This window comes from Anopheles darlingi, chromosome 3 (assembly GCF_943734745.1).
Source record: "Anopheles darlingi chromosome 3, idAnoDarlMG_H_01, whole genome shotgun sequence".
Classification (NCBI taxonomy): Eukaryota; Metazoa; Arthropoda; class Insecta; order Diptera; family Culicidae; genus Anopheles; species Anopheles darlingi.
This window is the reverse complement of record NC_064875.1, coordinates 25,714,367-25,725,976: the sequence shown is the minus strand read 5'-3', so window position 1 is coordinate 25,725,976 and position 11,610 is coordinate 25,714,367.

Sequence of the window (11,610 nt, the reverse complement as noted above, 5' to 3'; positions counted from 1 at the left end):
TGTTTTTCTATTGAACATGTGAAATAAAATTGCTTTGTTTGCAAACAGATTCGCTCTAATTACTTTTTTCAAATTGAAATAGCGCATATGACCTTATTTAACAATAGTAAACCAAATTTGCAATTATTTTGGCCAAAGTTTCTGTGATGGCCAATTGCTTGGCTAATATTATGTTTCAGGCAAGGTTGACTTGATTGTTTATGTATACCTTAGCTTTCAAACTTCAAAAGGTCGAATGCTTAAAATTTTGATTATCAAAATCGTAGGTTTTTGAATTATGTCCTTTGAATTATGAACGCAGCAATGGTCTCAATAGATTATCATTTGTTGAAAAAGCAGCCGTTGTGTTAATCCAAAAACGCTCACCACAGACGTTTACTTTGGCATTGTGTACATTGTTTATACAACATTATTGATTTTTTTTCATAAACATATCTTATCTTCAAGTAAATAGCGCTTCAAGCAGTACCTTTGCGATCGTAGAGGCAACGTAACTGGATTAATGAGCATTTTTGGTAGCATCAAAACGTTATTTTGTTTATTTAGCCTCCAATCATTCCTCAAATTTGATGAAATAAACAAATATATGTAGTCGCTTGATGTTACCACTTGATATGACCAGTCTTATACCTAATGTAAATTTCTTCAAAAAAGCAAATGTTTCGCTTCCTCATCATCATCCAATATGATAATGTAAGGATTTGAAATCAAATCAGATCGGCGTGCATTTTTACGGATTCGATCAGTAATGGCGATTGGTTAAATACATCCCACATTCCCACATCGTCTATGAACGCTATTGGTTCGTGTTTCTAAAGCGATTAATTAAGTGAACGCTGCACGATTGGATTATTAAATGCTAGTCTGCGATTGGCTGCTCCAACTCCATATATGCGAGTGCGAGTGTGACAAGGAACATGCCAAATGACATGAGCTAATGATAAGCACTTCTGAGAACTGATAAGGCTAAGCCAGTGGCACAACACCGTTCATAGAAGAGGCGGTAGCAACTGAATTAACTGATAAGATGAGGGCGAATAAAATGGAGTTGACCGAGGAACCTGAAGACCGATAGACATAACCGTTTTTTTCAGATGTATTCCAAAGGAAATGATTTACATGAGCATTGATTGATTGATTTGAATGAAAATAGCTAACTGCTTCTCGTCACTAATTTTAGATTTGTGTCTGAACAACACACTTTTGAGTCGTTTTTATCGTTTCTATACCTCTTTCCACGTTATTTATACACAATTAAAAGATATTTCCAAGTTATTTGAACATGTAATCCAATGATTTTGCTTTCGTCTCGATGTTTAATGGGCTATATCATATTAATTTAAACTTTTTTGTCATGGTGGAATAAATCAATAATTTGCCTTGCATCAGTCGATCTAGAAAGAGTCTCCCACTGCTCGTGGTCAAGCTCTGTTGACAGTACAATCGATATTTCAACTCCGATAAACTATTTTACTTCTTTGTTTATCAAGAACAATCCATCAAATAAATAAACTAAACTAAATCTATTTTTTCACAAGGTTTTGCCGATGTAATAAACATAAAATACTACATTTCTGACGACTTAATTACCCTCTTCAGTTGCCACTCAGCACGTTTATTGCATGAGGATGCGATTTTAATATTCCTTTATTAATTGCTTGCGTTTCATTAGCCAGCGCTGTAATACTTATCCACTAAGTAATAGCAATCTGTTCGCTTTCAAACTTTGTTCCATGTTGTATTCAAAGTTTGGTCCATGTTTGGTCCAAGCTGCCTTCACTTCACTTGATCGGCATCATGTCGTCGGTTTTTTTTATACTCGCTTAACAATAGATTTTCTCAGAAATGTACCTGAAACTGAGAGCTTGATTTATATGTTAAACGGAAACCCGAACGGATCCATCCGGACCACCCCTTCGATCGTCGCCTGGTGCAAGGCCCATCCGGGATCGCTGATGTTTGTCAAATTCGCTGAGCCACAGTTAAGCTGATTGACGGCCAAACGTGCGCATCAATCAAATGAATAATTCACATTCGTCTCCCCATCAAACCTTCTCCCCTTTGCAACCCTATTCCTCCACCTATTTCATGTTCTGCAGTGCCCGCCGAAAACGAAACGGCCATTTTGCACCGGAATTTTCCACCAAACATTCGCCCGGTTTACCAGGGCATTAGCCACGCTCCGGTCCGGTCCGGCCCAGAACAATAAACAATCGCAAATCCAACTCCCTTGCCCGCGCACACACACACACACACACACACACACACACACACACACACACACACACACACACACACACACACACACACACACACTGGCTTCCTCTGGCCCCGAAAACACAAAGCCGCGACCTCGCCAGTGATGACAATCAACAGGATTCGGATTTGTCATTCCGGGTGTCCCCGAGATATCGGATCGGACGGTCGGATCGACCACTGGACCTCAAAGGGGGTGGCTCGCGGGGGTGCAAAAGGGTGAAACATAAAATCGCAACAAAAGGTTTTGGCCAGGTAGCCAGCAGCAGCAGCGAGAGAGAGGAGAGAAAAAAGGACATTAATTTATGCATCGGCGTTAAAAATAACATTCTCATGCTCTTCTCTCTCTCTCTCCCTCTCTCCAATGGGATGCAATGGCAATGGTGGTCGTCGACGGTGGTGCATCTGGTATCCGTGATTGTGTCCGGATCATCATGCCAGAGAGTGCTCGGGACACAAACAAAATCCCCGAAACCCCCGAAAAGAAAACCCTTTCTGTGGGTGCGTGCGTGCGTGTGTGTGTGTGCGATGAATCGGTGAAATGATTCATATGTTCCGAGAGCGGTTTGTCGGGGTTTATGCTCCACCAAAGCCAGCCATCGAGCCAGCCAACCAGGTCTCCGGTAGTGATCCGGACGGGTATAAGTATGTTGCTGGAAATTAAAACCAAACATTTGGCCAGTCAGCCAACCAGCCGGCCTGTTGGCCGGCCAGTTTCTGGCCTCAGGGCACGAGAAGGGGGAGAAAATACATTTTGGCTAATCCAAAATGCAAAATGCGAACGCTCGACACACACACACACAGGCGCGCACACGCACAAAAGAGGTGGCAGGTGAGGGTTAAGCTTTTGTGGTAAACCTCTGCCAATGATGACGAGAAGGTTAAGGACGGGGACACGGACGCGGTACAAAAGGTGCAAAAGATGCTTTTCGGGGCTGGCCGGCGATCCCATGGCGTGGCATGCGGACGAATGTTTCAAGTATTTCAACGTTAGAGCTGGAAAAAGCATTAATGAAGTGCATATTGTTATTCCTCGGTCCTTTAGGGATCCCGGAGGGATGGGAACTGATCACCGGTGGACGGTGATGGTCACACGACACCCGAAGCACACGACGACACCCTCGGTCAGACTGACCCCGGGACCCGGGTTCCGGGACTCGATGCCGAAAGTGAATCCTTTTTTTTTCTTCTTTCGAATCCGTTCGCTAAAGAGGTGAAGAAGCGCGAGCAAAGGCGGATGAGGATGAAGGGTGCAGGCCGCGGGTTGGATCGCGATAGCACCGGCGGTCCGGACCGGCGGTCCGAAAATCGCTACACAAATCGCCCAAAAATCCCGAGAACCCGAAGAGCAGGTGGTGGCGATTCCGATTCTTGTACTTTCCGTTCGTCTGGACATTTGGCTTCGCTTCTTCTTTGGCGATTTCGTCGTCCGCTTTCGGTGCTTTTTGCATTTTTCGGACTGCCTTCCTTTAGACCTCTGGTCACGCCGCATTTGTTTGGTGTGTATGGAGGGACCACCTTCCGGCTTCTTTTTTTTTTGGTTACAAAACCTGGCTCTGCGTCTGGTCTGCGCGTATGTTTGGTTTGTTATTTTTTTTTTCGTGTGAAGTACTTCAAAAAGGATGGAGTTATTGCGAATGTAAGTGCAGGAGTTGTGGGTCAGCTGTGTGGCTCAAGATCATTCTTCTCCCTGTAGAAGGAGCTTAGTAGGCTGAGGGAAAGCGCCGCGAGCTGCCATATCCGTTCGTAAAATCAGTTTTTGCTGTTGTTGCCGTTTTGTTTCTGGACTTGTGTTTTTTTTTGCTGTGGGGAGTGGGCAACAGAGAGCCAACAGGGGACATGTGGAGGGAGGTAAACGGGGAACGCAGATTTCTGACAGCGATCAGTGAAGGCGGGAATGCCCAAAACGTACGATGAGGCCCTTCCGGCGGCAGCGGCGTGGTTGAGTGGAGTTCATTTCGTAACGGAACGACGGAACGGACGGAACATAATTCGCTTCGGCAGCTGGAGCTTGGAGCTGGTCGGTTTTTGGCCGGCTAAACCAGCGAACGCATGGCTGCCGCTGCCGCGAAAACACAGGATGCACCTGCGGAATGATGATGATGATGATGACGGCGGCCACGTTATTTGGAGCGTTTGGAGTTTGGTGTTTTGCGTGGCGTTGGTGTGGCCCTGCATTTGGTTCCAGGGGTTTTCAGGGGAAGTCTTCGTTTGAAGGTGAGTTCTTTGAAATTGTTTCAAGTTTTGCAAAACATGTTCCGCGCAACGGATGTTGTTTACCATTTACAGGGCAGTCAGTTCTATGAAAAGATGTTTAGAATGATTTGCAAAAACTAATCAAGCGTGTTGTCTCACTTTCTGATGAAAAAGATCACTTGTTCCTGCCTGAATTGATATGTTCAATTAGTTGGTATTATCGATTATCAATTAGTTAGATACAAAGATCAGTTTTACCTAGTAAGCATAAAGCTAACATTACTAACTTGAACTGTAGCAGAAAATTACGAAACCATACAGCGGTGTTCCTCTCCAATATCCAATTTAATATCGCTTTGCTGTCTTATTGGTCCTACGTCTTGACCACCATCAGTTCCTTCTCTGTTCCTGGGATTCGCTATAATTTCAATTCTTGTGCAATGCAACAACCCTCCATCTATCTTTTCTCTCTCAGACAAGAAAATATTTGAATAGTGCGCTTCGGTTAAACTGTACTGTTTGCCATTCGGCAATGGTTTGATATTGGAATCTGATTCAAGTTTCTTAGGAAATCTGTCCCTTTTTCTGCTCGTGCCTGAACCATTACAGCTGCATACCTTGCGCTTGTCCGTAACAAGTGGCCATCATTTTACGCGAATGAAATTACGTGCTCTAACATATTCCAGAATGTTATCTGTGGCTTTTGGTGAAGGTAGTTCTCTTCAAAAGCTTCCTTATTGCTGACCACTCATTGTCTTAACAGTCTTATGCCTTTAACAGATGCGGTGTATAACAAAAGTAGGGTTGTAAGTGCTCTCTTGGAAGTGCTTGGAAAACAGTCGAAGAAATGAAAGAATTGAACATAAAGTTGATGAACAATCGGCGAATTGCTATCATAGAAATAACGATGAAGATATTCTTTTAGCGATTGGCTACGATTCGTATCATTTGATTTTCACCAATTATTTGGTTTTGACAAATTTCACAAAACAAATTCTGTTTTATCCTTTCTATTTACAAAAAAAAATCAATAGGTCAAGAACTAAACAATAATCATACTTTAACTCGAGTGTTAACAATTCAGGGCATCCTGTTGTATTTTTTCTGTCCTCTGAACTAAAAAAGCACAATAAAAGACGACACCACCTCTAGGATGAGTAGATATTGTCATACAACGAGAATCAATGTTTTTCTTTTCAAAATACTTTAAGAAATGACAAAATGGCACATATTACTTTTCTACAATTCAAACAAAGGACACGTTAATAAAATGTTTAGGTCTGTCCCACATTATCCGATCCTTCAGCAAACTTCGAACACAGAACCGAATGAACCACATTTAGAAAACAACGCCAAACGCTACTCAAGGCGTTATTTTCCAATCGGAAAAATAAGCTCTCACCATCGGTGACCACACTATTTACTGTTCTGTTAAGGATCTGCTACACCAAGAGGACACGCGCCCGGCCCCAAGAAGCTGCTTCTTAACCCAATATATTATAAAACACGCAACGCATATGACAATGACAAGTGATCACGTACCCTGGCGCACGCTGGTGCTCGTTCGCGTTTTTATGTTTTATCTACTGGGGGGGGGGGGGGGGGGGGGCGATGGAAGGTGAAGCGACGTGGCTGCCCATGACCCTACTGCTCCTCCTTCTCCTCTTTAAAAGCTCAGCTATTTAGAAGCGAACTGTGTTTGTGGCCATGGTATGAGCATGAGTCTTCACTCGCCGACAGCAGCTAATGCGAGAAAAAGGCGGCGGAAAACAAGGGAAAAAGTCCAACTCGCAGCACTCCACGCGGTCCACGCTGCTGGTTAAGCATCTGGCTGCCTGGGGGACCAACTGGGGACAAAGATAACACGCCATCCTGCCCCCCTCTCCCCACGAATGCCTCGGCAAACTTCGCTAAAGGTGAGGGATAAAAATTACTTACTATCGCTTCCGGTCCCGGGAAAGGGGTTCTTGTCCACGTACCAGGCAATGGTAAGTCGTGTACGTGCTCAGGATGTCACATCCCTGTTTTTAACAGCATCCCGTGCTGCTACTCCACATAAAACGCCTTGACACACAAACACACAAACACATCCAGACACACACACAAACGCATGCGACTTTGAAACAATGCTGCGAGCATTCATCAAACGAACGTGCGGTCTCCGTATGGTCACAGCTGGGCCGGTGCTTCTTCTTCTACTGGTGTGTGTGTGTGTGTGTGTGTGTGTGTGTGTGTGTGTGTTTGCTCGGCCACACCCAGGGGTCCTGGGAGCTTTCTTTGCCGGGAGCCGGGTGTACCAGAGCGGATTTTCCGATCGCTTACAGCCCGATCGTTCAGCGTTCATCAGTCCAATGTGGGGAATGAGGTGGTGGTGGTGGTGGTGGTGGAAGTGGGCTGATAAAAACGAAACAACATGAAAGAAGGAAGCTGGAGGAAGTTGCCAGCGGTGTGGTCTTGCTTCCGTCGCAAATCGTCTTGCAAATAGTTCTGCTTCGGAGGAATGTGGCTGCCCGAACGGCAGCTACTGTTAAGCTTTGGATAAAGTTTTGCCAAGGAGGAGGAGGAGAAGTCCTAGGAGATACCATGCTGGATGCAGAATGCAGATGCAGTTACGAGTGAAAGAGTGTGAGTGAGAGGGGGAGAACAAGAGGTGGTAATGGTTTTGTACGACAGGTGATCAAACTTTGAACAAAACCAAACCAGACGTTTAGGAATGTTGTTTACACTGCGCACATGCTGGTAGATGCTGTGCTTGAACTTTGCTCGGAATTTATCGAATTATCGGCAATCAGGAATTCCAATTAGTGCAAAGATAGTTCAAATAATATTTTTGGCATTCTGGAATCCAATAATCGTACTTACACTTTTACTACTATTGGCGCTTACTGCTAACTAAGGTAGTAGTGTTATTAATGCCAATTATATTACATGAACAGATAATAGTTTGAAACGAAAAGCTCAACGTATCGCTGCTATCACAACGAAGCAAACCAGAATAGTTGTGCAGGATCAGCAGCATCGTAAAAAAAATTGGTCATAGAACTTAACAAGCGAACTGCACACAAACCAAACAATCAACGTTTTCAATAGCTGTTTAGATGTTGAGTAGAGTAAAACTTTAGAACGCCTTCGCTACTGAAAACACTAGATTTAATTTCATTTGTCAAACTTTTTCAAACGCGTTAATAGTTAACATTCAATTACAGTTTTCGTAATTTGAGATGTGCTTATCTTATCAGAAGAGCATGAACCAATGTAAAGTAATAATCAATTAAAATGTACAATGTATCCTACAAGATTTCTTTTGTTGTAAAACTGAACAGAAAGAGCCCAAATTAAGGTGACGGTATAAAGATTCATACTAGAATTGCTGAGACCAAGATTGTGCTCGATCACAAACGGTGGAAGCATCTTCTGTGCCACAATTGTTTGTTAGTTTTAGTAAGGAAGTATGTATTAACGTAGATAATGAAGTGGGTAAATGTCTAATCTGTTGAGTGCATAAACAAATTCGAGGCTATGTCGATGCTCAATAAAATCTATCTTCTAGTTATGCTTTTCTATAATTTATTGGTGTAACGAAGTATTAGAATTAAATGATTCAATAGCTGTACCTCCCTTATGTTTCATTAGAAGAGCATTCAAAACATTTTAAAATAATTAAACGAAATACAAATACTGTAACTAGAACGTTCTACCCTATCAAGGATGACTTGCAGTAGAGGAAATAATCCTTGCAAATTTCAGCTCATGAAGTGAAGCACCAATAGATAACGCCTTCATTTTGGAATCTAGATCACCTTTTCTATAAGCTAATTCTATGACCAACCATTAGATTTGGACAAAGAAGATTAGCTAAAGAAGCATTAAATATTGACCTTTGAAATCGTTCAATAGCTGGAGCTTGTTTTAATTTTATTTACAGATCATACAAACAAATCTCAAACAGATTAATCGTTAACAATATATTAAGATTGCATTTAGAACGATTGGCTAAATTGTAAAGCGATCGAATAAATTCCCTATTTTATTGTCATCCCGCGAGGACAACGTATCACAATGTGTGCGACCGCCACATCAGTGTCCAGACATTGCACCACACCTCCAAACGGAGCGCGATAATTAAGTATTATAAACGTAGTTCGTCTGCTGGCAAACCGGCAATCCATATTATCCGTTCTAAGGGATGTAAATACGTCTCGCGTTATCGGTGTAAAACACACAAACACACCTTCCTTCCTTTCTCCACTTCTTCCTGCACGTGCAACAATGCCGTTTGCTCTTTCGCCCGAAGCATAAATCTCACTCGCCCTGTTCGCTCGGCTCGGTCATTTATAATTTTGCGTCTGGCCAAAGGGACAAGAATTTTAATTAGGTTTTTGTGTGGCTCTTATTCCCTCCCGAATACCGAACGCTGGTAATCTTTCGGGCTATATTCTATGCACTCGCCACCGGACACTGGGTCTGGGTGTGTCTGGGTGTGTATGGTATCTGCAAACCGATGAAACGGACACCTGGGCCCCGGCCCAGGACTCAGTCTGCAGGCCAGGAGAGTGTGAAATCGGGAAAAGGATTAGTGACGAAATTGGCAGCAGTGCAAGGGGTGGGCGGATGATCGGCCAGGATATTTGCCCCTCAACCACGTGGCCAGAAAGGGGGAGGTGAGAAAAAGTCGGTGCAAAAGGTGCGCAGTAAACAAGCGGCAAACAAAGGCAAAGGCAAAGGCAAAAGGGTCTGGCCGTGGCTCCCACAGCTCCTAGTGGCAGCTTGGTAATTAAGTTTGAGATTATCCGGTGTGTGCGTGTGTGTGTGTGTGTGTGTGTGATTGTCGGCTAAACTCATTAAACTTTTGCCAACCCGGATAGCGCAAACTTTATCCACCTTATTCGGGCCACCAAAGCGATGGGCGAAGAGCGAAGACGGTAGACGATGCGGTGCACTTCCGTACGCTGCATGCAGCAGAATGCATCGCAAATGCATGCGGTAAAGGTAAACGTTTTCCGTTTGGAAAACGGGAAGCAGTTTCGTGAGTGGTGTTGTTGGTAGTGGTGGTTGCCGATTTGGTTGGAAATTTGTTTGACCAGGAATATGTCAAAACTATCGGTAACTTGGGCGGACCGCTTGGCTGTAAACAAACCTTTGCCGGAAATGTTGAAGTGGAGCGAGCATTTGCCAGCAAACCGGTTGCAGATCATCTTGATAGATTTTGCAGTTTGAAAGTTTGAAATGATTCGAACGATAATAACATGCTGTTTGTTTTTAAACTACTTCTTCAGAAACCAACCGATCCAACCAACGTATTCAACCGAAAACGCGTGGTTCTTTTAAATGTTTGTAAAGATATTCAATATAAGCTGAAGAAGTCGATGTTTCACGGGTTGTTTAATGTCGAAAAGCAGCTAACAGTAGATATTCCAATATCACGATGCGAGATTTTTTACACCGTTTGTTCGTTGATGTAATAAATGTTTGTTGATGTAGAAGGTATAAAATTAAATATTTTCTAGAGACCTACGTATTTAATTTATTCATGATTTTTTTTTTCAGTATGATCAACATTTCAATAATGTACATTCTATTTTTTTGGATCACTCGAAGCAAAATAGAAAAATATTTTATTTAATTGGCATTTACTTTTTTGCTTTTTGGTATGAATGCTCATCCTTTGAAGAATATTATATGAAATTTTTAAGCCTATTGGTTTTTAAATTCGATATTTAAATTTGATTTTTAGTGTTTCATACAGGGCTAGAAGTATCTCGCCACTTTGAAACGCGTTTTCCCAAAACCAACGTTTTTTTTTCAACGTTTTGCCTTTTTCGTCATCAACTGGAGCGATTAAATTGAACTATTAATCTGGACACTACTTGCCAGCCCCATCGAGTTTTCATAAAAATTGTTGATACCTTTTTTATTTCATATGGCTATACGGTTTCATATTAACTCACATTGATTTACGATAAGAAAGGCGAACTAATGAAGTTCGTCTTTCTCATCGTTTTTATTTGAGGTTAAATCATAAAAAGCATCGCGTTTTGAACTTCAAAAAGCTACCAGAATTGATAATTCCACAAAAACTCGCCGGGGCTAACTGAATACACTTATAATCTAACGAATAAATAGTTATTTGTGTATTCCAGATGGTCCAACAGAAAGCTATAACGGGCACCGATAATAGTACATTTTTGCGGACTAGCCTATCTAGATTGGATGCCTCAAACGCAGTTTTTAGCAAGTCCACAAAATATAACCAAATGTTCTTAAAACGTTGTAGTTTGATATCAAATTAAAGTTTGAAAAAAATTGAATACACAAAAAATCTTAAAAAATAAGCCTTTATCCGGCATGAATTAAAAGTAGTAGGTCCCCCCTTAAACAGTTGTATCATAATATATTTTTCGGACAATCTTCAACAACAGTTCTAGAGCAGTTGATTGTAGAATATCTAGCGAAAAACTAATAAAAAATGTTCAGATGTAATAATGCCTATAGACGCGATATAAATGCTTTAAAAACCATTTCTGAAGATAATGTTCAAAATCAAACTCCATTTCTTGGCATCATTCCCAGACGCCCCACGCGCTAATGAGCAACCGGTAGACGGATGTGACTCATTCGAACGGAAAAAAACCTCCGGATTTCTCTCTGTTCCCATGTGCATGTGATTTGAAGATAAAAAGTTTCGTCACCCCCTTTTCACCAGTGTGGCTGGCTGCCAGTGTGGGACTGCTGCTTAGTGCTTAGCGCTCAATTAAGCGCCCAAAGTAGACGACAAAAGCAACACCAGAAGCCGCTCCCGCTCCCAACCTTATCATCCCGTATTTTTGGCAACATTTTGAAGAAAAAACGAAAACCCACGAGTCAAGGCGTCTCATCCCATGTGTTGTTCTGTGAACAATTGGCCCCTCCCAGAGTAGCCTATAGGAAAATGTGCTGGGAGGGAACCATAGGTTGTAACTTGGTAGGGTCACATGTAAATATTGAATTAAGAAGTGATCGTACTTAAAGTTAAATCAATAAAAAAAAAAAAAAAAAAAAAAAAAAAAGGCGTCTCATCGCATCACCCGGCCAGGCCGGCATCGCTCGACATAGAGGCTTCATCAAGGCGGCGTGAGTGAAGAAAGCCGTTAAGTGGCAAATTTAACGGCGCACAATTAA